Source organism: Phaenicophaeus curvirostris, unplaced genomic scaffold, assembly GCF_032191515.1.
Source record: "Phaenicophaeus curvirostris isolate KB17595 unplaced genomic scaffold, BPBGC_Pcur_1.0 scaffold_111, whole genome shotgun sequence".
Taxonomy (NCBI): Eukaryota; Metazoa; Chordata; class Aves; order Cuculiformes; family Cuculidae; genus Phaenicophaeus; species Phaenicophaeus curvirostris.
The window spans coordinates 529,075-555,028 of record NW_027206732.1 but is presented as its reverse complement, the minus strand read 5'-3'; positions in this window follow the sequence as shown (position 1 = coordinate 555,028).

The window sequence follows — 25,954 nt, the reverse complement described above, 5'->3', positions numbered from 1 at the left end:
AGAAGGGCTCTGGGGGGCTCTAGAAAGGTCTGGGGGCCTTTAGAATGGGCCTGGGGAGCTCTAGAAGGTCTAGGGGCCTTTAGAATGGTTCAGAGTGGCTCTAGAATGGTCTGGAGGCCTTTAGAAGAACTCGGGGGGGCTGTAGAAGTGTCTGGGGGCCTTCAGAAGGGCTCTGGCAGTCTCTAGAAGGGTCTGGGGGCCTTCTGACGGGCCTTCTTGGGCTCTAGAATGGTTTGGGGGCCTTTAGAAAGGCATTGAGGAGCTCTAGAAGGATCTGGGAGACTTTAGAAGGGCCCTGTGTGGATCTAGAAGGGTCTGGGGGCTTTAAGAAGGGACACGAGGGGCTCAAGAACGGTCTGGGGGCCTTTAGAAGGGCTCTGGGTACCTCTAGATGTGCTTGGGGTCCTTTAGAGTGTCCCTGGGGGGCTCTAGAAGGGTCTGGGTGCTTTTAGAAAGGCTCTGCAGGGCTCTAGAAGGGTCTGGGGGCCTTTAGAAGGAACATGAGGGGCTCTACAAGGGTCTGGGGGCATATAGAAGGGCTGAGAGGGGCTCTAGAAGAGTCTGGGGGTTCTTTAGAAGGGATCTGGAGGGCTCTAGAAGGGTCTGGGGGCCCATAGAAGGGACGTCAGGTGCTCTAGAATGGTCTGGGGGCCTTTAGAATGGCCCTGGCATGCTCTAAAGAGGTCTGGGGGCCTTTAGAAGGACTCTGGGCGCCTCTAGAAGGGTCTGGGGTCCTTTAGAATGGGCCTGGGGGAGTCTCGAAGGGTCTAGGGGCTTTTAAAATTGTCCAGAGTGGCACTAGAAGTGTCTGGGGGCCTTCAGAAGGGCTCTGGCAGTCTCTAGAAGGGTCTGGGGGCCTTCAGATGGGCCTTCTTGGGCTCTAGAATGGTTTGGGGGCCTTTAGAAAGGCATTGAGGAGCTCTAGAAGGATCTGGGAGGCTTTAGAAGGGCCCTGTGTGGATCTAGAAGGGTCTGGGGGCTTTAAGAAGGGCTCTGGGGGCTCAAGAACAGTCTGGGGGCCTTTAGAAGGGCTCTGGGGGGCTCTAGAAAGGTCTGGGGGCCTTTAGAATGGGCCTGGGGAGCTCTAGAAGGTCTAGGGGCCTTTAGAATGGTTCAGAGTGGCTCTAGAATGGTCTGGAGGCCTTTAGAAGAACTCTAGGGGGCTCTAGTAGTGTCTGGGGGCCTTCAGAAAGGCTCTGGCAGTCTCTAGAAGGGTCTGGGGGCCTTCTGACGGGCCTTCTTGGGCTCTAGAATGGTTTGGGGGCCTTTAGAAAGGCATTGAGGAGCTCTAGAAGGATCTGGGAGACTTTAGAAGGGCCCTGTGTGGATCTAGAAGGGTCTGGGGGCTTTAAGAAGGGACACGAGGGGCTCAAGAACGGTCTGGGGGCCTTTAGAAGGGCTCTGGGTACCTCTAGATGTGCTTGGGGTCCTTTAGAGTGTCCCTGGGGGGCTCTAGAAGGGTCTGGGTGCTTTTAGAAAGGCTCTGCAGGGCTCTAGAAGGATCTGGGGGCCTTTAGAAGGAAAGTGAGGGGCTCTACAAGGGTCTGTGGGCATATAGAAGGGCTGAGGGGGGCTCTAGAAGAGTCTGGGGGTTCTTTAGAAGGGATCTGGAGGGCTCTAGAAGGGTCTGGGGGCCCTTAGAAGGGACGTCAGGTGCCCTAGAAGTGTCTGGGGGCCTTTAGAATGGCCCTGGCGTGCTCTAAAGAGGTCTGGGGGCCTTTAGAAGGACTCTGGGGGCCTCTAGAAGGGTCTTGGGTCCTTTAGAATGGGCCTGGGGGAGTCTCGAAGGGTCTAGGGGCTTTTAAAATTGTCCAGAGTGGCACTAGAAGTGTCTGGGGTCCTTCAGAAGGGCTCTGGCTGTCTCTAGAAGGGTCTGGGGGCCTTCTGATGGGCCTTCTTGGGCTCTAGAATGGTTTGGGGGCCTTTAGAAAGGCATTGAGGAGCTCTAGAAGGATCTGGGAGGCTTTAGAAGGGCCCTGTGTGGATCTAGAAGGGTCTGGGGGCTTTAAGAAGGGACACGAGGGGCTCAAGAACGGTCTGGGGGCCTTTAGAAGGGCTCTGGGTGCCTCTAGATGTGCTTGGGGGCCTTTAGAGTGTCCCTGGGGGGCTCTAGAAGGGTCTGGGTGCTTTTAGAAATGCTCTGCAGGGCTCTAGAAGGGTCTGGGGGCCTTTAGAAGGAACATGAGGGGCTCTACAAGGGTCTGGGGGCATATAGAAGGGCTGAGAGGGGCTCTAGAAGAGTCTGGGGGTTCTTTAGAAGGGATCTGGAGGGCTCTAGAAGGGTCTGGGGGCCCATAGAAGGGACGTCAGGTGCTCTAGAAGTGTCTGGGGGCCTTTAGAATGGCCCTGGCGTGCTCTAAAGAGGTCTGGGGGCCTTTAGAAGGACTCTGGGCGCCTCTAGAAGGGTCTGGGGTCCTTTAGAATGGGCCTGGGGGAGTCTCGAAGGGTCTAGGGGCTTTTAAAATTGTCCAGAGTGGCACTAGAAGTGTCTGGGGGCCTTCAGAAGGGCTCTGGCAGTCTCTAGAAGGGTCTGGGGGCCTTCAGATGGGCCTTCTTGGGCTCTAGAATGGTTTGGGGGCCTTTAGAAAGGCATTGAGGAGCTCTAGAAGGATCTGGGAGGCTTTAGAAGGGCCCTGTGTGGATCTAGAAGGGTCTGGGGGCTTTAAGAAGGGCTCTGGGGGCTCAAGAACAGTCTGGGGGCCTTTAGAAGGGCTCTGGGGGGCTCTAGAAAGGTCTGGGGGCCTTTAGAATGGGCCTGGGGAGCTCTAGAAGGTCTAGGGGCCTTTAGAATGGTTCAGAGTGGCTCTAGAATGGTCTGGAGGCCTTTAGAAGAACTCTAGGGGGCTCTAGTAGTGTCTGGGGGCCTTCAGAAAGGCTCTGGCAGTCTCTAGAAGGGTCTGGGGGCCTTCTGACGGGCCTTCTTGGGCTCTAGAATGGTTTGGGGGCCTTTAGAAAGGCATTGAGGAGCTCTAGAAGGATCTGGGAGACTTTAGAAGGGCCCTGTGTGGATCTAGAAGGGTCTGGGGGCTTTAAGAAGGGACACGAGGGGCTCAAGAACGGTCTGGGGGCCTTTAGAAGGGCTCTGGGTACCTCTAGATGTGCTTGGGGTCCTTTAGAGTGTCCCTGGGGGGCTCTAGAAGGGTCTGGGTGCTTTTAGAAAGGCTCTGCAGGGCTCTAGAAGGATCTGGGGGCCTTTAGAAGGAAAGTGAGGGGCTCTACAAGGGTCTGGGGGCATATAGAAGGGCTGAGGGGGGCTCTAGAAGAGTCTGGGGGTTCTTTAGAAGGGATCTGGAGGGCTCTAGAAGGGTCTGGGGGCCCTTAGAAGGGACGTCAGGTGCCCTAGAAGTGTCTGGGGGCCTTTAGAATGGCCCTGGCGTGCTCTAAAGAGGTCTGGGGGCCTTTAGAAGGAATCTGGGGGCCTCTAGAAGGGTCTTGGGTCCTTTAGAATGGGCCTGGGGGAGTCTCGAAGGGTCTAGGGGCTTTTAAAATTGTCCAGAGTGGCACTAGAAGTGTCTGGGGTCCTTCAGAAGGGCTCTGTCTGTCTCTAGAAGGGTCTGGGGGCCTTCAGATGGGCCTTCTTGGGCTCTAGAATGGTTTGGGGGCCTTTAGAAAGGCATTGAGGAGCTCTAGAAGGATCTGGGAGGCTTTAGAAGGGCCCTGTGTGGATCTAGAAGGGTCTGGGGGCTTTAAGAAGGGACACGAGGGGCTCAAGAACGGTCTGGGGGCCTTTAGAAGGGCTCTGGGTGCCTCTAGATGTGCTTGGGGGCCTTTAGAGTGTCCCTGGGGGGCTCTAGAAGGGTCTGGGTGCTTTTAGAAATGCTCTGCAGGGCTCTAGAAGGGTCTGGGGGCCTTTAGAAGGAACATGAGGGGCTCTACAAGGGTCTGGGGGCATATAGAAGGGCTGAGAGGGGCTCTAGAAGAGTCTGGGGGTTCTTTAGAAGGGATCTGGAGGGCTCTAGAAGGGTCTGGGGGCCCTTAGAAGGGACGTCAGGTGCTCTAGAATGGTCTGGGGGCCTTTAGAATGGCCCTGGCATGCTCTAAAGAGGTCTGGGGGCCTTTAGAAGGACTCTGGGCGCCTCTAGAAGGGTCTGGGGTCCTTTAGAATGGGCCTGGGGGAGTCTCGAAGGGTCTAGGGGCTTTTAAAATTGTCCAGAGTGGAACTAGAATTGTCTGGGGGCCTTCAGAAGGGCTCTGTCAGTCTCTAGAAGGGTCTGGGGGCCTTCTGACGGGCCTTCTTGGGCTCTAGAATGGTTTGGGGGCCTTTAGAAAGGCATTGATGAGCTCTAGAAGGATCTGGGAGGCTTTAGAAGGGCCCTGTGTGGATCTAGAAGGGTCTGGGGGCTTTAAGAAGGGCTCTGGGGGCTCAAGAACAGTCTGGGGGCCTTTAGAAGGGCTCTGGGGGGCTCTAGAAAGGTCTGGGGGCCTTTAGAATGGGCCTGGGGAGCTCTAGAAGGTCTAGGGGCCTTTAGAATTGTTCAGAGTGGCTCTAGATTGGTCTGGAGGCCTTTAGAAGAACACTAGGGGGCTCTAGAAGTGTCTGGGGGCATTCAGAAGGGCTCTGGCAGTCTCTAGAAGGGTCTGGGGGCCTTCAGATGGGCCTTCTTGGGCTCTAGAATGGTTTGGGGGCCTTTAGAAAGGCATTGAGGAGCTCTAGAAGGATCTGGGAGGCTTTAGAAGGGCCCTGTGTGGATCTAGAAGGGTCTGGGGGCATATAAAAGGGCTGAGAGGGGCTCTAGAAGAGTCTGGGGGTTCTTTAGAAGGGATCTGGAGGGCTCTAGAAAGGTCTGGGGGCCCTTAGAAGGGACGTCAGGTGCCCTAGAATGGTCTGGGGGCCTTTAGAATGGCCCTGGCGTGCTCTGAAGAGGTCTGGGGGCCTTTAGAAGGACTCTGGGGTCCTCTAGAAGGGTCTGGGGTCCTTTAGAATGGGCCTGGGGGAGTCTCGAAGGGTCTAGGTGCTTTTAAAATTGTCCAGAGTGACACTAGAAGTGTCTGGGGACCTTCAGAAGGGATCTGGAGGGCTCTAGAAGGGTCTGGGGGCCTTCAGATGGGCCTTCTTGGGCTCTAGAATGGTTTGGGGGCCTTTAGAAAGGCATTGAGGAGCTCTAGAAGGATCTGGGAGGCTTTAGAAGGGCCCTGTGTGGATCTAGAAGGGTCTGGGGGCTTTAAGAAGGGCTCTGGGGGCTCAAGAACAGTCTGGGGGCCTTTAGAAGGGCTCTGGGGGGCTCTAGAAAGGTCTGGGGGCCTTTAGAATGGGCCTGGGGAGCTCTAGAAGGTCTAGGGGCCTTTAGAATGGTTCAGAGTGGCTCTAGAATGGTCTGGAGGCCTTTAGAAGAACTCGGGGGGGCTGTAGAAGTGTCTGGGGGCCTTCAGAAGGGCTCTGGCAGTCTCTAGAAGGGTCTGGGGGCCTTCTGACGGGCCTTCTTGGGCTCTAGAATGGTTTGGGGGCCTTTAGAAAGGCATTGAGGAGCTCTAGAAGGATCTGGGAGACTTTAGAAGGGCCCTGTGTGGATCTAGAAGGGTCTGGGGGCTTTAAGAAGGGACACGAGGGGCTCAAGAACGGTCTGGGGGCCTTTAGAAGGGCTCTGGGTACCTCTAGATGTGCTTGGGGTCCTTTAGAGTGTCCCTGGGGGGCTCTAGAAGGGTCTGGGTGCTTTTAGAAAGGCTCTGCAGGGCTCTAGAAGGGTCTGGGGGCCTTTAGAAGGAACATGAGGGGCTCTACAAGGGTCTGGGGGCATATAGAAGGGCTGAGAGGGGCTCTAGAAGAGTCTGGGGGTTCTTTAGAAGGGATCTGGAGGGCTCTAGAAGGGTCTGGGGGCCCATAGAAGGGACGTCAGGTGCTCTAGAATGGTCTGGGGGCCTTTAGAATGGCCCTGGCATGCTCTAAAGAGGTCTGGGGGCCTTTAGAAGGACTCTGGGCGCCTCTAGAAGGGTCTGGGGTCCTTTAGAATGGGCCTGGGGGAGTCTCGAAGGGTCTAGGGGCTTTTAAAATTGTCCAGAGTGGCACTAGAAGTGTCTGGGGGCCTTCAGAAGGGCTCTGGCAGTCTCTAGAAGGGTCTGGGGGCCTTCAGATGGGCCTTCTTGGGCTCTAGAATGGTTTGGGGGCCTTTAGAAAGGCATTGAGGAGCTCTAGAAGGATCTGGGAGGCTTTAGAAGGGCCCTGTGTGGATCTAGAAGGGTCTGGGGGCTTTAAGAAGGGCTCTGGGGGCTCAAGAACAGTCTGGGGGCCTTTAGAAGGGCTCTGGGGGGCTCTAGAAAGGTCTGGGGGCCTTTAGAATGGGCCTGGGGAGCTCTAGAAGGTCTAGGGGCCTTTAGAATGGTTCAGAGTGGCTCTAGAATGGTCTGGAGGCCTTTAGAAGAACTCTAGGGGGCTCTAGTAGTGTCTGGGGGCCTTCAGAAAGGCTCTGGCAGTCTCTAGAAGGGTCTGGGGGCCTTCTGACGGGCCTTCTTGGGCTCTAGAATGGTTTGGGGGCCTTTAGAAAGGCATTGAGGAGCTCTAGAAGGATCTGGGAGACTTTAGAAGGGCCCTGTGTGGATCTAGAAGGGTCTGGGGGCTTTAAGAAGGGACACGAGGGGCTCAAGAACGGTCTGGGGGCCTTTAGAAGGGCTCTGGGTACCTCTAGATGTGCTTGGGGTCCTTTAGAGTGTCCCTGGGGGGCTCTAGAAGGGTCTGGGTGCTTTTAGAAAGGCTCTGCAGGGCTCTAGAAGGATCTGGGGGCCTTTAGAAGGAAAGTGAGGGGCTCTACAAGGGTCTGGGGGCATATAGAAGGGCTGAGGGGGGCTCTAGAAGAGTCTGGGGGTTCTTTAGAAGGGATCTGGAGGGCTCTAGAAGGGTCTGGGGGCCCTTAGAAGGGACGTCAGGTGCCCTAGAAGTGTCTGGGGGCCTTTAGAATGGCCCTGGCGTGCTCTAAAGAGGTCTGGGGGCCTTTAGAAGGACTCTGGGGGCCTCTAGAAGGGTCTTGGGTCCTTTAGAATGGGCCTGGGGGAGTCTCGAAGGGTCTAGGGGCTTTTAAAATTGTCCAGAGTGGCACTAGAAGTGTCTGGGGTCCTTCAGAAGGGCTCTGGCTGTCTCTAGAAGGGTCTGGGGGCCTTCTGATGGGCCTTCTTGGGCTCTAGAATGGTTTGGGGGCCTTTAGAAAGGCATTGAGGAGCTCTAGAAGGATCTGGGAGGCTTTAGAAGGGCCCTGTGTGGATCTAGAAGGGTCTGGGGGCTTTAAGAAGGGACACGAGGGGCTCAAGAACGGTCTGGGGGCCTTTAGAAGGGCTCTGGGTGCCTCTAGATGTGCTTGGGGGCCTTTAGAGTGTCCCTGGGGGGCTCTAGAAGGGTCTGGGTGCTTTTAGAAATGCTCTGCAGGGCTCTAGAAGGGTCTGGGGGCCTTTAGAAGGAACATGAGGGGCTCTACAAGGGTCTGGGGGCATATAGAAGGGCTGAGAGGGGCTCTAGAAGAGTCTGGGGGTTCTTTAGAAGGGATCTGGAGGGCTCTAGAAGGGTCTGGGGGCCCATAGAAGGGACGTCAGGTGCTCTAGAATGGTCTGGGGGCCTTTAGAATGGCCCTGGCGTGCTCTAAAGAGGTCTGGGGGCCTTTAGAAGGACTCTGGGGGCCTCTAGAAGGGTCTGGGGTCCTTTAGAATGGGCCTGGGGGAGTCTCGAAGGGTCTAGGGGCTTTTAAAATTGTCCAGAGTGGAACTAGAATTGTCTGGGGGCCTTCAGAAGGGCTCTGGCAGTCTCTAGAAGGGTCTGGGGGCCTTCTGACGGGCCTTCTTGGGCTCTAGAATGGTTTGGGGGCCTTTAGAAAGGCATTGATGAGCTCTAGAAGGATCTGGGAGGCTTTAGAAGGGCCCTGTGTGGATCTAGAAGGGTCTGGGGGCTTTAAGAAGGGCTCTGGGGGCTCAAGAACAGTCTGGGGGCCTTTAGAAGGGCTCTGGGGGGCTCTAGAAAGGTCTGGGGGCCTTTAGAATGGGCCTGGGGAGCTCTAGAAGGTCTAGGGGCCTTTAGAATTGTTCAGAGTGGCTCTAGATTGGTCTGGAGGCCTTTAGAAGAACACTAGGGGGCTCTAGAAGTGTCTGGGGGCATTCAGAAAGGCTCTGGCAGTCTCTAGAAGGGTCTGGGGGCCTTCAGATGGGCCTTCTTGGGCTCTAGAATGGTTTGGGGGCCTTTAGAAAGGCATTGAGGAGCTCTAGAAGGATCTGGGAGGCTTTAGAAGGGCCCTGTGTGGATCTAGAAGGGTCTGGGGGCATATAAATGGGCTGAGAGGGGCTCTTGAAGAGTCTGGGGGTTCTTTAGAAGGGATCTGGAGGGCTCTAGAAAGGTCTGGGGGCCCTTAGAAGGGACGTCAGGTGCCCTAGAATGGTCTGGGGGCCTTTAGAATGGCCCTGGCGTGCTCTGAAGAGGTCTGGGGGCCTTTAGAAGGACTCTGGGGGCCTCTAGAAGGGTCTGGGGTCCTTTAGAATGGGCCTGGGGGAGTCTCGAAGGGTCTAGGGGCTTTTAAAATTGTCCAGAGTGGCACTAGAAGTGTCTGGGGGCCTTCAGAAGGGCTCTGGCAGTCTCTAGAAGGGTCTGGGGGCCTTCAGATGGGCCTTCTTGGGCTCTAGAATGGTTTGGGGGCCTTTAGAAAGGCATTGAGGAGCTCTAGAAGGATCTGGGAGGCTTTAGAAGGGCCCTGTGTGGATCTAGAAGGGTCTGGGGGCTTTAAGAAGGGCTCTGGGGGCTCAAGAACAGTCTGGGGGCCTTTAGAAGGGCTCTGGGGGGCTCTAGAAAGGTCTGGGGGCCTTTAGAATGGGCCTGGGGAGCTCTAGAAGGTCTAGGGGCCTTTAGAATGGTTCAGAGTGGCTCTAGAATGGTCTGGAGGCCTTTAGAAGAACTCGGGGGGGCTGTAGAAGTGTCTGGGGGCCTTCAGAAGGGCTCTGGCAGTCTCTAGAAGGGTCTGGGGGCCTTCTGACGGGCCTTCTTGGGCTCTAGAATGGTTTGGGGGCCTTTAGAAAGGCATTGAGGAGCTCTAGAAGGATCTGGGAGGCTTTAGAAGGGCCCTGTGTGGATCTAGAAGGGTCTGGGGGCTTTAAGAAGGGACACGAGGGGCTCAAGAACGGTCTGGGGGCCTTTAGAAGGGCTCTGGGTACCTCTAGATGTGCTTGGGGTCCTTTAGAGTGTCCCTGGGGGGCTCTAGAAGGGTCTGGGTGCTTTTAGAAAGGCTCTGCAGGGCTCTAGAAGGGTCTGGGGGCCTTTAGAAGGAACATGAGGGGCTCTACAAGGGTCTGGGGGCATATAGAAGGGCTGAGAGGGGCTCTAGAAGAGTCTGGGGGTTCTTTAGAAGGGATCTGGAGGGCTCTAGAAGGGTCTGGGGGCCCATAGAAGGGACGTCAGGTGCTCTAGAATGGTCTGGGGGCCTTTAGAATGGCCCTGGCGTGCTCTAAAGAGGTCTGGGGGCCTTTAGAAGGACTCTGGGCGCCTCTAGAAGGGTCTGGGGTCCTTTAGAATGGGCCTGGGGGAGTCTCGAAGGGTCTAGGGGCTTTTAAAATTGTCCAGAGTGGCACTAGAAGTGTCTGGGGGCCTTCAGAAGGGCTCTGGCAGTCTCTAGAAGGGTCTGGGGGCCTTCAGATGGGCCTTCTTGGGCTCTAGAATGGTTTGGGGGCCTTTAGAAAGGCATTGAGGAGCTCTAGAAGGATCTGGGAGGCTTTAGAAGGGCCCTGTGTGGATCTAGAAGGGTCTGGGGGCTTTAAGAAGGGCTCTGGGGGCTCAAGAACAGTCTGGGGGCCTTTAGAAGGGCTCTGGGGGGCTCTAGAAAGGTCTGGGGGCCTTTAGAATGGGCCTGGGGAGCTCTAGAAGGTCTAGGGGCCTTTAGAATGGTTCAGAGTGGCTCTAGAATGGTCTGGAGGCCTTTAGAAGAACTCGGGGGGCTGTAGAAGTGTCTGGGGGCCTTCAGAAGGGCTCTGGCAGTCTCTAGAAGGGTCTGGGGGCCTTCTGACGGGCCTTCTTGGGCTCTAGAATGGTTTGGGGGCCTTTAGAAAGGCATTGAGGAGCTCTAGAAGGATCTGGGAGGCTTTAGAAGGGCCCTGTGTGGATCTAGAAGGGTCTGGGGGCTTTAAGAAGGGACACGAGGGGCTCAAGAACGGTCTGGGGGCCTTTAGAATGGGCCTGGGGAGCTCTAGAAGGTCTAGGGGCCTTTAGAATGGTTCAGAGTGGCTCTAGAATGGTCTGGAGGCCTTTAGAAGAACTCTAGGGGGCTCTAGTAGTGTCTGGGGGCCTTCAGAAAGGCTCTGGCAGTCTCTAGAAGGGTCTGGGGGCCTTCTGACGGGCCTTCTTGGGCTCTAGAATGGTTTGGGGGCCTTTAGAAAGGCATTGAGGAGCTCTAGAAGGATCTGGGAGACTTTAGAAGGGCCCTGTGTGGATCTAGAAGGGTCTGGGGGCCTTTAGAAGGGCTCTGGGTACCTCTAGATGTGCTTGGGGTCCTTTAGAGTGTCCCTGGGGGGCTCTAGAAGGGTCTGGGTGCTTTTAGAAAGGCTCTGCAGGGCTCTAGAAGGGTCTGGGGGCCTTTAGAAGGAACATGAGGGGCTCTACAAGGGTCTGGGGGCTTATAGAAGGGCTGAGGGGGGCTCTAGAAGAGTCTGGGGGTTCTTTAGAAGGGATCTGGAGGGCTCTAGAAGGGTCTGGGGGCCCTTAGAAGGGACGTCAGGTGCCCTAGAATGGTCTGGGGGCCTTTAGAATGGCCCTGGCGTGCTCTGAAGAGGTCTGGGGGCCTTTAGAAGGACTCTGGGGGCCTCTAGAAGGGTCTTGGGTCCTTTAGAATGGGCCTGGGGGAGTCTCGAAGGGTCTAGGGGCTTTTAAAATTGTCCAGAGTGGCACTAGAAGTGTCTGGGGTCCTTCAGAAGGGCTCTGGCTGTCTCTAGAAGGGTCTGGGGGCCTTCAGATGGGCCTTCTTGGGCTCTAGAATGGTTTGGGGGCCTTTAGAAAGGCATTGAGGAGCTCTAGAAGGATCTGGGAGGCTTTAGAAGGGCCCTGTGTGGATCTAGAAGGGTCTGGGGGCTTTAAGAAGGGACACGAGGGGCTCAAGAACGGTCTGGGGGCCTTTAGAAGGGCTCTGGGTGCCTCTAGATGTGCTTGGGGGCCTTTAGAGTGTCCCTGGGGGGCTCTAGAAGGGTCTGGGTGCTTTTAGAAATGCTCTGCAGGGCTCTAGAAGGGTCTGGGGGCCTTTAGAAGGAACATGAGGGGCTCTACAAGGGTCTGGGGGCATATAGAAGGGCTGAGAGGGGCTCTAGAAGAGTCTGGGGGTTCTTTAGAAGGGATCTGGAGGGCTCTAGAAGGGTCTGGGGGCCCTTAGAAGGGACATCAGGTGCTCTAGAATGGTCTGGGGGCCTTTAGAATGGCCCTGGCATGCTCTAAAGAGGTCTGGGGGCCTTTAGAAGGACTCTGGGCGCCTCTAGAAGGGTCTGGGGTCATTTAGAATGGGCCTGGGGGAGTCTCGAAGGGTCTAGGGGCTTTTAATATTCTCCAGAGTGGAACTAGAATTGTCTGGGGGCCTTCAGAAGGGCTCTGTCTGTCTCTAGAAGGGTCTGGGGGCCTTCTGACGGGCCTTCTTGGGCTCTAGAATGGTTTGGGGGCCTTTAGAAAGGCATTGAGGAGCTCTAGAAGGATCTGGGAGGCTTTAGAAGGGCCCTGTGTGGATCTAGAAGGGTCTGGGGGCTTTAAGAAGGGCTCTGGGGGCTCAAGAACAGTCTGGGGGCCTTTAGAAGGGCTCTGGGGGGCTCTAGAAAGGTCTGGGGGCCTTTAGAATGGGCCTGGGGAGCTCTAGAAGGTCTAGGGGCCTTTAGAATTGTTCAGAGTGGCTCTAGATTGGTCTGGAGGCCTTTAGAAGAACACTAGGGGGCTCTAGAAGTGTCTGGGGGCATTCAGAAGGGCTCTGGCAGTCTCTAGAAGGGTCTGGGGGCCTTCAGATGGGCCTTCTTGGGCTCTAGAATGGTTTGGGGGCCTTTAGAAAGGCATTGAGGAGCTCTAGAAGGATCTGGGAGGCTTTAGAAGGGCCCTGTGTGGATCTAGAAGGGTCTGGGGGCATATAAAAGGGCTGAGAGGGGCTCTAGAAGAGTCTGGGGGTTCTTTAGAAGGGATCTGGAGGGCTCTAGAAAGGTCTGGGGGCCCTTAGAAGGGACGTCAGGTGCCCTAGAATGGTCTGGGGGCCTTTAGAATGGCCCTGGCGTGCTCTGAAGAGGTCTGGGGGCCTTTAGAAGGACTCTGGGGGCCTCTAGAAGGGTCTGGGGTCCTTTAGAATGGGCCTGGGGGAGTCTCGAAGGGTCTAGGGGCTTTTAAAATTGTCCAGAGTGACACTAGAAGTTTCTGGGGACCTTCAGAAGGGATCTGGAGGGCTCTAGAAGGGTCTGGGGGCCTTCAGATGGGCCTTCTTGGGCTCTAGAATGGTTTGGGGGCCTTTAGAAAGGCATTGATGAGCTCTAGAAGGATCTGGGAGGCTTTAGAAGGGCCCTGTGTGGATCTAGAAGGGTCTGGGGGCTTTAAGAAGGGACACGAGGTGCTCAAGAACAGTCTGGGTGCCTTTAGAAGGGCTCTGGGGGGCTCTAGAAAGGTCTGGGGGCCTTTAGAATGGGCCTGGGGAGCTCTAGAAGGTCTAGGGGCCTTTAGAATGGTTCAGAGTGGCTCTAGAATGGTCTGGAGGCCTTTAGAAGAACTCGGGGGGGCTGTAGAAGTGTCTGGGGGCCTTCAGAAGGGCTCTGGCAGTCTCTAGAAGGGTCTGGGGGCCTTCAGATGGGCCTTCTTGGGCTCTAGAATGGTTTGGGGGCCTTTAGAAAGGCATTGAGGAGCTCTAGAAGGATCTGGGAGACTTTAGAAGGGCCCTGTGTGGATCTAGAAGGGTCTGGGGGCTTTAAGAAGGGCTCTGGGGGCTCAAGAACAGTCTGGGGTCCTTTAGAAGGGCTCTGGGGGGCTCTAGAAAGGTCTGGGGTCTTTAGAATGGGCCTGGGGAGCTCTAGAAGGTCTAGGGGCCTTTAGAATGGTTCAGAGTGGCTCTAGAATGGTCTGGAGGCCTTTCGAAGAACTCGCGAGGGCTCTAGAAGTGTTTGGGGCTCTTCAAAAAGGCTCTGGAGGGCTCTAGAAGGGTCTGGAGGCCTTCTGACGGGCCTTCTTGGGCTCTAGAATGGTTTGGGGGCCTTTAGAAAGGCATTGAGGAGCTCTAGAAGGATCTGGGAGGCTTTAGAAGGGCCCTGTGTGGATCTAGAAGGGTCTGGGGGCTTTAAGAAGGGACACGAGGGGCTCAAGAACGGTCTGGGGGCCTTTAGAAGGGCTCTGGGTGCCTCTAGATGTGCTTGGGAGCCTTTAGAGTGTCCCTGGGGGGCTCTAGAAGGGTCTGGGTGCTTTTAGAAAGGCTCTGCAGGGCTCTAGAAGGGTCTGGGGGCCTTTAGAAGGAACGTGAGGGGCTCTACAAGGGCCTGGGGGCATATAGAATTGCTGAGAGGAACTCTAGAAGGGTCTAGGGGAATTAAGAAGGGCCAAGAGGTGATCTAGATGGGTCTGGGGGCCTTTAGAAGGGACGTCAGGTGCTCTAGACTTGTCTTGGGGCCTTTGTAATAGCTCGTGGGGGCTCTACAAGGGTCTGGGGTCATATAGAAGGGCTGAGAGGGGCTCTAGAAAAGTCTGGGAGTTCTTTAGAAGGGATCTGGAGGGCTCTAGAAGGGTCTGGGGGCCCTTAGAAGGGACGTCAGGTGCCCTAGAATGGTCTGGGGGCCTTTAGAATGGCCCTGGCATGCTCTAAAGAGGTCTGGGTGCCTTTAGAAGGACTCTGGGGGCCTCTAGAAGGGTCTGGGGTCCTTTAGAATGGGCCTGGGGGAGTCTCGAAGGGTCAAGGGGCTTTTAAAATTGTCCAGAGTGGCACTAGAAGTGTCTGGGGGCCTTCAGAATGGCTCTGGCAGTCTCTAGAAAGGTCTGGGGGCCTCTAGAAAGGTCTGGGCGCCTTCAGAATAGGCCGGAGGAGCTCTAGAAGGGTCTAGGGTCCTTTGGAATGGTTCAGAGGGGCTCTAGAATGGTCTGGAGGCCTTTAGAAGAACTCGGGGGGGGGCTCTAGAAGTGTCTGGGGACCTTCAGAAGGGCTCTGGAGGGCTCTAGAAGGGTCTGGGGGCCTTCAGATGGGCCTTCTTGGGCTCTAGAATGGTTTGGGGGCCTTTAGAAGGCATTGAGGAGCTCTAGAAGGATCTGGGAGGCTTTAGAAGGGCCCTGTGTGGATCTAGAAGGGGCTGGGGGCTTTAAGAAGGGACACGAGGGGCTCAAGAATGGTCTCGGGTCCTTTAGAAGGGCTCTGCGTGCCTCTAGATATGCTTGGGGGCCTTTAGAGTGTCCCTGGGGGGCTCTAGAAGGGTCTGGGTGCTTTTAGAAAGGCTCTGCAGGGCTCTAGAAGGATCTGGGGGCCTTTAGAAGGAACGTGAGGGGCTCTACAAGGGTCTGGGGGCATATAGAAAGGCTGAGAGGGGCTCTAGAAGAGTCTGGGGGTTCTTTAGAAGGGATCTGGAGGGCTCTAGAAGGGTCTGGGGGCCCTTAGACCCCCCCCCCTTAACCCTCTAACTCTAACCCTAACCCTAACGCTAATACTAACCCTAACGCTAACTCTAACCCTAACCCAAACCATTCTAGAGCCCCTCATGTTCTTTCTAAAAGCCTCCAGATCATTCTAGAGCCCCCACGGGCCCTTCTAAAGGCCCCCAGATCACTCTAGAGCCCTTTAGATCCCTTCTAAAGGACCTCAGGCCCTACTAGTGGCCCTCTGGACCCATTTTAAAGCACCCAGATCCTTCTAGAGCCCCCCCGAGCCATTGAAAAGGCCCCCAGACAATTCTAGAGAACCCCAGGGCCATTCAAAAGGCCCCCAGACAATTCTAGAGACCCCTATGGCACTTCAGAACAACCCCGACCATTCTAGAGCCCCTCGGGACAATTCTAAAGGCCCCCAGACCATTCTAGAGGCCATCTGGACCCTTTTGAAAGAACCCAAATCCATCTAGAGCCCCCACGAGCCCTTCTAAAAGCTTCCAGACCATTCTAGAGCCCCTCTGGACAGTTCTAAAGGCCCCCAGACCATTCTAGAGCCCCTCTGGACAGATCTAAAGGCCTCCAGGCCTTCTAGAACAAGCCAGGGCCATTCTGAAGGCCCTCAGGCCCTTCTAGAGCCTCCCAGGGCCCTTCTAAAGGCACCCAGACCCTTCTAGAACCCCTCAAGACCCTTCTAAAGGCACCCAGACCCTTCTAGAGCCCTCCTGAGCCCTTCTAAAGTCCCCCAGACCTTTCTAGGGCACCTCTGAACACTTCATAATGCCCCAGACCCTACTAGAGGCCCTCAGAGCCCTTCTAAAAGCCCCCAGACAATTCTAGAGCCCCCTAGAGCCATTCTAAGGGCCCCCAGACCCCTCTAGAGCCCCCCAGAGCCCATCTAAAGGCCCTCAGACCCTTCTAGAGCTTCTCACGTCCCTTCTAAGAGCCCCCCAGACCCTTCTAGAGCCCCCCAGGGCCCTTCTAAAAGCGCCAAGATCCTTCTAGAGCCCATCTGGACCATTCTAAAGGCTCCCAGACCCTACTAGATCCCCCCAGAGCCCTTCTAGAGGCCCTCAGACCCTTCTAGAGCTTCTCACATCCCTTCTAAAAGACCCCAGACCCTTCTAGAGCCCCCAAGATCCCTTCTCAAAGCGCCAAGAGCCTACTAGAGACCCGCAGGGCCTTTCTGAAAGTCCCCAAACCATTCTAGAGCCCATAAGGTCCCTTCTAAATGCCCTCAGACCATTTTAGAGCAACTCTGGACCCTTTTTAAAACCCCCAGACCCTTCTAGAGCCACTCATGTTTCTTCTAAGGGCCCTCAGACCGTTCTAGAGCCCCTCATGCCCTTTCTAAAGGCCTCCAGACCCTTCTAGATCCTCCCTGAGGCCTTCTAAAGGCCCCCAGACCCTTCTAGAGCCTACAAGGCCCCTTCTAAAAGCCCTCAGACCCTTCTAGAACACCTACTTAACTTTCTTTAGGCCACCAGACCCTTCTAGAGCCCCTCATGTCCCTTCTGAAAGCCCCCAGACTATTCTAGGGCCCCTCGGGATGCTTCTGAAGGCTCCCAGACCCTTCTAGAGGCCCTCTGGACAGTTCTAAAGGCCCCCAGACCCTTCTAGAGATCCTCAAGACAGTTCTAAAGGCCCTCAGACTCTTCTAGAGCCTCCCAGGGGCCCTCTAAAGGCCCCCAGACCCTTCTAGGGCGCCTCTGAGCAATTCTTAATGCCCCCAGACCCTACTAGAGGCCCTCAGAGCCATTCTAAAAGCCCCCAACAATTCTAGAGCCCCCTAGAGCCATTCTAAAGAGGCCCAGACCCTTCTAGAGCATCTCGCATCCCTTCTAAAGGCCCCCAGACCCTTCTAGAGCCCCCCAGGGCCCTTCTAAAAGCGCCAAGACCCTTCTAGAGCCCCAAATGCCCCTTCTAAAGTCTCCGAGACCCTTCTAAAAGTGCCAAGACCCTTCTAAAGCTCCAAATGCCCCTTCTAAAGTCCCCGAGACCCTTCTAGAATGCCTACTTAACGTTCTTTAGGCCACCAGACCCTTCTACAGCCCCTCATGTCCCTCTAAATGCATCTAGACCATTCTAGAGCTCCTCATGTCCCTTCTGAAAGCCCCCAGACCATTCTAGAGCCCCCAAAGCCATTCTAAAGGCCCCCAGACCCTCTAGAGCCCCCCAGAGACCTTCTAAAGGCCCCCAGACCCATCTAAAGCTTCTCACATCCCTTCTAAAAGCCCCCAGACCCATCTAGAGCCCTCCAGAGCCCTTCTAAAAGCGCCAAGACCCTTCTAGAGCCCATCTGGACCATTCTAAAGGCCCCCAGACCCCTCTAGAGCCCCACAGAGACCTTCTAAAGGCCTGCAGACCCTTCTAGGGCTTCTCACGTCCCTTCCAAATGCACCCAGACCCTTCTAGAGCCACTCATGTTTCTTCTAAAAGTCCCCAAACCATTCTAGAACCCATAAGGTCCCTTCTAAATGCCCTCAGACCCTTTTAGAGTGCCTCTGGACCCTTTTTAAAACCTCCAGACCCTTCTAGAGCCCCTCATGTTTCTTCTAAGGGCCCTCAGACCGTTCTAGAGCCCTTCATGTCCCTTCTGGGGGACCCAGAATGGCCTAGGTGTTCTTAGAAGGGCTCTGGAGTGCTCTAGAAGAGTCTGGAGACATTAAGAAGGGACATAAGGAGCTCTAGAAGGGTCTGGGTGCTTTTAGAAGGGCTCTGCAGAGCTCTAGAAGGGTCTGGGGGCCCTTAGAAGGGACCTGGTGGGTTCTAGAAAGGTCTGGGAGCCTTTAGATGGACTCTGTGGGCCTCTAGAACGCTCTGGGGGCCTTTAGAATGGTCCTGGGAGGCTCTAGAAGGGTCTGGAAGCCTTTAGAAGGGCTCTGGGGGGATCTAGAAGGGTCTGGGTGCTTGTAGAAAGGCTCTGCAGGGCTCTAGAAAGGTCTGGGGGCCCTTAGAAAGAACGTGAGGGGCTCTAGAATGGTATGGGGGAATTAAGAATGGTCAAGAGCGATCTAGGTGGGTCTTGGGTCTTTTAGAAGGGCTCAGGGGGTCCCTAGAAGGGTCAGGGGGCCTTTAGAAGGGCTCTAGAAGAGTCTGGGGGCCTTTAGAATCACCCTGGGGCTCTCTAGATGGGTCTTGGGGGGCTTTAGAAGCACCCTGGGGGACTCTAGAAAAGCCTGGGGTCTTTTGGAATGGATGTGAGAGTCTCTAAAAGAGTCTGGAGGCCCTTAGAAGGGACGTCAGGTGCTCTAGGAGGGTCTGCAGGCCTTTAGAAGTGCTCTGGGGGGCTCTTGAAGGGTCTGGGGGCCTCTAGAAGTGCTCGTGGGGGCTCTCGAAGGGTCTGGGACCCTTTAGAAGCAGCCTGGGGGACTCTAGAAAGGTCTGGGGGCTTTTAGAAGGGACGCGAGAGTCTCTAAAAGAGTCTGGGGGCCCTTAGAAGGGACGTCAGGTGCTCTAGGAGGGTCTGCGGGCCTTTAGATTGTCCCTGAGGGGATCTAGAAATGTCTGGGGGCTATTAGAAGGGACCTGGTGGGCTTTAGAAAGGTCTGGGGGCCTTTAGAAGGACTCTGGACGGCTCTAGAAGGGTCTGGAGGCCTTTAGAAAGGCCCTGGGGGGCTCTAGAAGTGCCTGGGTGCTTTTAGAAAGACTCTGCAGGGCTCTAGAAGGGTCTGGGGGCCCTTAGAAGGAACGTGAGGGTCTCAAGAATGGTCTGGGGTCATTAAGAAGGGTCAAGAGGCGATCTAGATGGGTCTGGGGCCCTTTTGAAGGGTCCCGGGTGGCTCTAGAAGTCTCGGGGGGCCTTTAGAAGGGCTCTGGAGGGCTCTAGAAGGGTCTGGGGGCATATAGAAGGAACGTGTGGAGCTCTAGATGGGTCTGGGGGCATATAGAAGGGCCATGAGGGGCTCTAGAAGGGTCTGGGGGCCTTTAGAAGGGGTCTGGGGGGCTCTAGAAGGGTCTGGGGGGGCTTAAAAAGGGTCCAGAGGACATGTAGAAGGGTCTGCGGGCCTTTAGAAGCAGCCTGGGGGACTCTAGAAAAGTCTGGGGGCATATAGAAGGGACTTGAGAGGCTCTAGAAGAGTCTGGGGGCCCTTAGAAGGGATGTCAGGTGCTGAAGGATGGTCTGTGGGCCTTTAGAATTGCTCTGGGGGGCTCTCGAAGGGTCTGGGGGCCTTTAGAAGCACCCTGGGGGACTCTAGAAAGGTCTGGAGTCTTTTGGAATGGATGTGAGAGTCTCTAAAAGAGTCTGGGGGCCCTCTAGAAGGGACGTCAGGTGCTCTAGGAGGGTCTGTGGGCCTTTAGAAGTGCTCTGGGGGGCTCTTGAAGGGTCTGGGGGCCTTTAGAAGCAGCCTTGGGGACTCTAGAAAAGTCTGGGGGCTTTTAGAAGGCCTGTGAGAGACTGTAGAAGAGTCTGGGGGCCCTTAGAAGGGACGTCAGGTGCTCTAGGAGGGTCTGTGGGCCTTTAGATTGTCCCTAATGGGCTCTAGAAATGTCTGGGGGCCTTTAGAAGGGACCTGGTGGGCTCTAGAAAGGTCTGGGGGCCTTTAGAAGGACTCAGGGGACCTCTAGAAGGGTCTGAGGGCATTAAGATTGGTCAAGAGGCGATCTAGATGGGTCTTGGGGCTTTTAGAAGGGCTGAGGCGGGCTCTAGAAGGGTCAGGGTGCTTTGAGAAGGCCTCTGGGGGGCTCTAGAAGGGTCTGGGGGCCTTTAGAAGGGCTCTGAGAGGCTCTACAGGGGTCTGGGGGCATATAGAAGGCCCCTGAGGGGCTCTAGAAGGGTCTGGGGTCCTTTAGAAGGACTCTGAGTGCCTCTAGATGGGTCTGGAGGCCTTTAAAATGGGCCTGGGGAGCTCTAGAAAGGTCTAGGGGCCTTTAGAATGGTCCAGAGGGGCTCTAGAAGGGTCTGGAGGCCTTTAGAAGGGCTCTGGATGCCTCTAGAAGGGTCTGGGAGCCTTCCGATGGGCCTTCTTGGGCTCTAGAATGGTTTGGGGGCCTTTAGAAAGGCATTGAGGAGCTCTAGTAGGTTCTGGGAGGCTTTAGAAGGGCCCTGAGTAGGTCTAGAAGGGTCTGGAGGCTTTAAGAAGGGACATGAGGGGCTCAAGAACGGTCTGGGGGCCTTTAGAAGGGTTCTGGGGGGCTCTAGAAGGGTCTAGGTGTCTTTAGAAGGGCCCTGGGGGGCTCTAGATGTGCTTGGGGGCCTTTAGAACGTCCCTGGAGGACTCTAGAACGGTCTGGGTGCTTTTAGAAAGGCTCTGCAGGGCTCTAGAAGGGTCTGAGGGCCCTTAGAAGGAACGTGAGGGGCTCTAGAATGGTCTGTGGGCATTAAGAAGCTTCAAGAGGTGATCTAGATGGGTCTGGGGGCCTTTAGAAGGGCCCCAGGGGACTCTAGAAGTGTCTGGGGGCCTGTAGAAGGGCTGTTGGGGGCTCTACATGGGTCTGGGGCCCTTTAGAAGCAGCCTGGGGGACTCTAGAAAGGTCTGGGGGCTTTTAGAAGGAACGTGAGAGTCTCTAAAAGAGTCTGGGGGCCCTTAGAAGGGACGTCAGGTGCTCTAGGAGGGTCTGGGGGCCTTTAGAGGGTCCCTGGTGGGCTGTAGAAGTGTCTGGGGGGCTTAGAATGGACCTGGCGGGCTCTAGAAAGGTCTGGGGGCCTTTAGATGGACTCTGTGGGCCTCTAGAACGCTCTGGGGGCCTTTAGGATGTGCCTGGGGGGCTCTAGAAGGGTCTGGGGCCCTTTAGAAGGGCTCTGGGGGGATCTAGAAAGGTCTGGGTGCTTTTAGAAAGGCTCTGCAGGGCTCTAGAAGGGTCTGGGGGCCCTTAGAAGGAACGTGAGGGGCTCTAGAATGGTCTAGGGGCATTAAGAAGTGTCAGGAGACGATCTAGATGGGTCTGGGGGCCTTTAGAAGGGTCCCAGGGCACTCTAGAAGTGTCTGGGGGCCTTTAGAAGGGCTCTGGGGTGCTCTAGAAGGTTCTGGGGCCATATGGAAGGGCCCTGAGGGGCTCTAGAAGTGTCTGGGGGCCTTTAGAAGGGCTCGTGTTTGCTCTAGAAGGGTCTGGGGGGCTTAAAAAGGGTCCAGGGGACAGGTAGAAGGGTCTGGGAGACTTTAGAAGGGCTCTGGGGGGCTGTAGAAGGGTCTGGGGCCCTTTAGAAGCAGCCTGGGGGACTCTAGAAAGGTCTGGGGGCTTTTAGAGAGGACACGAGAGTCTCTAAAAGTGTCTGGGGGCCCTTAGAAGGGACGTCAGGTGGTCTGGGGGCCTTTAGAGTGTCCCTGAGGGGCTCTAGAAATGTCTGGGGGCTATTAGAAGGGACCTGGTGGGCTCTAGAAAGGTCTGGGGGCCTTTAGAAGGACTCTGGACGGCTCTAGAAGGGTCTGGAGGCCTTTAGAAAGGCCCTGGGGGGCTCTAGAAGTGCCTGGGTGCTTTTAGAAAGACTCTGCAGGGCTCTAGAAGGGTCTGGAGGCCCTTAGACGGAACGTGAGGGTCTCAAGAATGGTCTGGGGTCATTAAGAAGGGTCAAGAGGCGATCTAGATGGGTCTGGGGCCCTTTTGAAGGGTCCCGGGTGGCTCTAGAAGTCTCGGGGGGCCTTTAGAAGGGCTCTGGAGGGCTCTAGAAGGGTCTGGGGGCATATAGAAGGAACGTGTGGAGCTCTAGATGGGTCTGGGGGCATATAGAAGGGCCATGAGGGGCTCTAGAAGGGTCTGGGGGCCTTTAGAAGGGGTCTGGGGGGCTCTAGAAGGGTCTGGGGGGGCTTAAAAAGGGTCCAGAGGACATGTAGAAGGGTCTGCGGGCCTTTAGAAGCAGCCTGGGGGACTCTAGAAAAGTCTGGGGGCATATAGAAGGGACTTGAGAGGCTCTAGAAGAGTCTGGGGGCCCTTAGAAGGGATGTCAGGTGCTGTAGGATGGTCTGTGGGCCTTTAGAATTGATCTGGGGGGCTCTCGAAGGGTCTGGGGGCCTTTAGAAGCACCCTGGGGGACTCTAGAAAAGCCTGGGGTCTTTTGGAATGGATGTGAGAGTCTCTAAAAGAGTCTGGGGGCCCTCTAGAAGGGACGTCAGGTGCTCTAGGAGGGTCTGTGGGCCTTTAGAAGTGCTCTGGGGGGCTCTTGAAGGGTCTGGGGGCCTTTAGAAGCAGCCTTGGGGACTCTAGAAAAGTCTGGGGGCTTTTAGAAGGTATGTGAGAGACTGTAGAAGAGTCTGGGGGCCCTTAGAAGGGACGTCAGGTGCTCTAGGAGGGTCTGTGGGCCTTTAGAAGGGCCCCAGGTGGCTCTAGAAGTCTCTGGGGGCCTTTAGAAGGGCTCTGGGAGGCTCTACAAGGGTCTGGGGGCATATAGAAGGCCCCTGAGGGGCTCTAGAAGGGTCTGGGGTCCTTTAGAAGGACTCTGAGTGCCTCTAGATGGGTCTGTAGGCCTTTAAAATGGGCCTGGGGAGCTCTAGAAAGGTCTAGGGGCCTTTAGAATGGTCCAGAGGGGCTCTAGAATGGTCTGGAGGCCTTCAGAAGGGCTCTGGATGCCTCTAGAAGGGTCTGGGAGCCTTCCGATGGGCCTTCTTGGGCTCTAGAATGGTTTGGGGGCCTTTAGAAAGGCATTGAGGAGCTCTAGTAGGTTCTGGGAGGCTTTAGAAGGGCCCTGAGTAGGTCTAGAAGGGTCTGGAGGCTTTAAGAAGGGACATGAGGGGCTCAAGAACGGTCTGGGGGCCTTTAGAAGGGTTCTGGGGGGCTCTAGATGTGCTTGGGGGCCTTTAGAGCATCCCTGGAGTACTCTAGAACGGTCTGGGTGCTTTTAGAAAGGCTCTGCAGGGCTCTAGAAGGGTCTGAGGGGCCCTTAGAAGGAACGTGAGGTGCTCTAGAATGGTCTGTGGGCATTAAGAAGCTTCAAGAGGTGATCTAGATTGGTCTGGGGGCCTTTAGAAGGGCCCCAGGGGACTCTAGAAGTGTCTGGGGGCCTGTAGAAGGGCTGTTGGGGGCTCTACATGGGTCTGGGGCCCTTTAGAAGCAGCCTGGGGGACTCTAGAAAGGTCTGGGGGCTTTTAGAAGGAACGTGAGAGTCTCTAAAAGAGTCTGGGGGCCCTTAGAAGGGACGTCAGGTGCTCTAGGAGGGTCTGGGGGCCTTTAGAGGGTCCCTGGTGGGCTCTAGAAGTGTCTGGGGGGCTTAGAATGGACCTAGCGGCTCTAGAAAGGTCTGGGGGCCTTTAGATGGACTCTGTGGGCCTCTAGAACGCTCTGGGGGCCTTTAGAATGTGCCTGGGGGGCTCTAGAAGGGTCTGGAGACCTTTAGAAGGGCTCTGGGGGGATCTAGAAAGGTCTGGGTGCTTTTAGAAAGGCTCTGCAGGGCTCTAGAAGGGTCTGGGGGCCCTTAGAAGGAACGTGAGGGGCTCTAGAATGGTCTAGGGGCATTAAGAAGTGTCAGGAGGCGATCTAGAATTGTCTGGGGGCTTTTAGAAGGGCCCTGGCGGGCTCTAGAGAGTTCTGGTGCCCTTTAGAAGGACTCTGGGGACTTCTAGAAGGGTCTGGGGTCTTTTAGAATGGACCTGGGTTGCTCTAGAAAGGTCTAGGGACATTTAGAATTGTCCAGAGGGGCTCTAGAAGGATCTCGAGGCGTTTAGATGGGCTCTGGGGGGCTCTAGATGTGTCTGGGGGCCTTTAGAATTTTCCAGGAGGGCTTCAGAATGGTATGGGTGCCTTTAGAAGAACTCTGGGGGGTCTAGAATTGTCTGGGGGCCTTTAGAAGGGCTCTGGGGTGCTCTAGAAGGGTCTGGGGGCCTTTAGAAGGGGTCGTGTTTGCTCTAGAAGGGTCTGGGGGGCTTAAAAGGGTCCAGGGGACAGGTAGAAGGGTCTGGGAGACTTTAGAAGGGCTCTGGAGGGCTCTAGAAGGGTCTGGGAGGGTTTAAAAAGGGTCCATAGGACATGTAGAAGGGTCTGCGGGCCTTTAGAAGCAGCCTGGGGGACTCTAGAAAAGTCTGGGGGTTTTTGGAAGGGACGTGAGAGGCTCTAGAAGAGTCTGGGGGCCCGTAGAAGGGACGTCAGGTGCTCTAGGAGGGTCTGTGGGCCTTTAGATTGTCACTAATGGGCTCTAGAAATGTCTGGGGGCCTTTAGAAGGGACCTGGCAGGCTCTAGAAAGGTCTGGGGGCCTTTAGAAGGACTCAGGGGACCTCTAGAAGGGTCTGGGGGCATTTAGAATGGTCCTGGGGGGCTCTAGAAGGGTCTGGATGCCTTTAGAAGGGCTCTTGGGGAATCTAAATGCGTCTGGGTGCTTTTAGAAAGGCTCTGCAGGGCTCTGGAATGGTCTGAGGGCATTAAGACTGGTCAAGAGGCGATCTAGATGGGTCTTGGGGCTTTTAGAAGGGCTGAGGCGGGCTCTAGAAGGGTCAGGGTGCTTTGAGAAGGCCTCTGGGGGGCTCTAGAAGGGTCTGGGGGCCTTTAGAAGGGCCCCAGGTGGCTCTAGAAGTCTCTGGGGGCCTTTAGAAGGGCTCTGGGAGGCTCTACAAGGGTCTGGGGGCATATAGAAGGCCCCTGAGGGGCTCTAGAAGGGTCTGGGGTCCTTTAGAAGGACTCTGAGTGCCTCTAGATGGGTCTGGAGGCCTTTAGAATGGGCCTGGGGAGCTCTAGAATGTCTAGGGGCCATTAGAATGGTCCAGAGGGGCTCTAGAATGGTCTGGAGGCCTTTAGAAGGGCTCTGGATGCCTCTAGAAGGGTCTGGGAGCCTTCCGATGGGCCTTCTTGTGATCTAGAATGGCTTGGGAGTCTTTAGAAAGGCATTGAGGTGCTCTAGAAGGATCTGGGAAGCTTTAGAAGGGTCCTGTTATAGATCTAGAAGGGTCTGGAGGCTTTAAGAAGGGACATGAGAGGCTCAAGAATGGTCTGGGGTCTTTAGAAGTGCTCTGGGGGGCTCTAGAAGGGTCTGGGTGCTTTTAGAAAGGCTCTGCAGGGCTCTAGAAGGGTCTGGGGGCCCTTAGAAGGAACGTGAGGGGCTCTAGAATGGTCTGGGGGCATTAAGAATTGTCAGGAGGTGATCTAGATGGGTCTGGAGGCCTTTAGAAGGGCCCCAGGGCACTCTAGAAGTGTCTGGGGGCCTTTAGAAGGGCTCTGGGGTGCTCTAGAAGGGTCTGGGGCCATATGGAAGGGCCCTGAGGGGCTCTAGAAGGGTCTGGGGGCCTTTAGAAGGGCTTGTGTTTGCTCTAGAAGGGTCTGGGAGACTTTAGAAGGGCTCTGGGGGGCTGTAGAAGCGTCTGGGGCCCTTTAGAAGCAGCCTGGGGGACTCTAGAAAAGGCTGGGGGCTTTTAGAAGGGACGCGAGAGTCTCTAAAAGAGTCTGGGGGCCCTTAGAAGGGACGTCAGGTGCTCTAGGAGGGTCTGGGGGCCTTTAGAGTGTCCCTGAGGGGCTCTAGAAATGGCTGGGGGTTATTAGAAGGGACCTGGCGGGCTCTAGAAAGGTCTGGGGGCCTTTAGAAGGACTCTGGACGGCTCTAGAAGGGTCTGGAGGCCTTTAGAAAGGCCCTGGGGGGCTCTAGAAGTGCCTGGGTGCTTTTAGAAAGACTCTGCAGGGCTCTAGAAGGGTCTGGGGGCCCTTAGAAGGAACGTGAGAGGCTCAAGAATGGTCTGGGGTCATTAAGAAGGGTCAAGAGACGGTCTAGATGGGTCTGGGGGCCTTTTGAAGGGTCCCGGGTAGCTCTGCAAGTGTCTGGGTTCCTTTAGAAGGGCTCTGGGAGGCTCTACAAGGGTCTGGGGGCATATAGAAGGCCCCTGAGGGGCTCTAGAAGGGTCTGGGGTCCTTTAGAAGGACTCTGAGTGCCTCTAGATGGGTCTGGAGGCCTTTAGAATGGGCCTGGGGAGCTCTAGAATGTCTAGGGCCCATTAGAATGGTCCAGAGGGGCTCTAGAATGGTCTGGAGGCCTTTAGAAGGGCTCTGGATGCCTCTAGAAGGGTCTGGGAGCCTTCCGATGGGCCTTCTTGTGATCTAGAATGGCTTGGGAGTCTTTAGAAAGGCATTGAGGTGCTCTAGAAGGATCTGGGAAGCTTTAGAAGGGTCCTGTTATAGATCTAGAAGGGTCTGGAGGCTTTAAGAAGGGACATGAGGGGCTCAAGAATGGTCTGGGGTCTTTAGAAGTGCTCTGGGGGGCTCTAGAAGGGTCTGGGTGCTTTTAGAAAGGCTCTGCAGGGCTCTAGAAGTGTCTGGAGTCCTTTAGAAGGAACGTGTGGAGCTCTAAATGGGTCTGGGGGCATATAGAAGGGCCATGAGAGGCTCTAGAAGGGTCTGGGGGGCCTTTAGAAGGGGTCTGGGGGGCTCTCTAAGGGTCTGGGTCCCTTTAGAAGCACCCTGGGGGACTCTAGAAAAGTCTGGGTGTTTTTAGAAGGGACGTGAGAGGCTCTAGAAGAGTCTGGGAGCCCTTAGAATGGACGTCAGGTGCTCGAGGAGGATCTGCAGGCCTTTAGAGTGTCCCTGGTGGG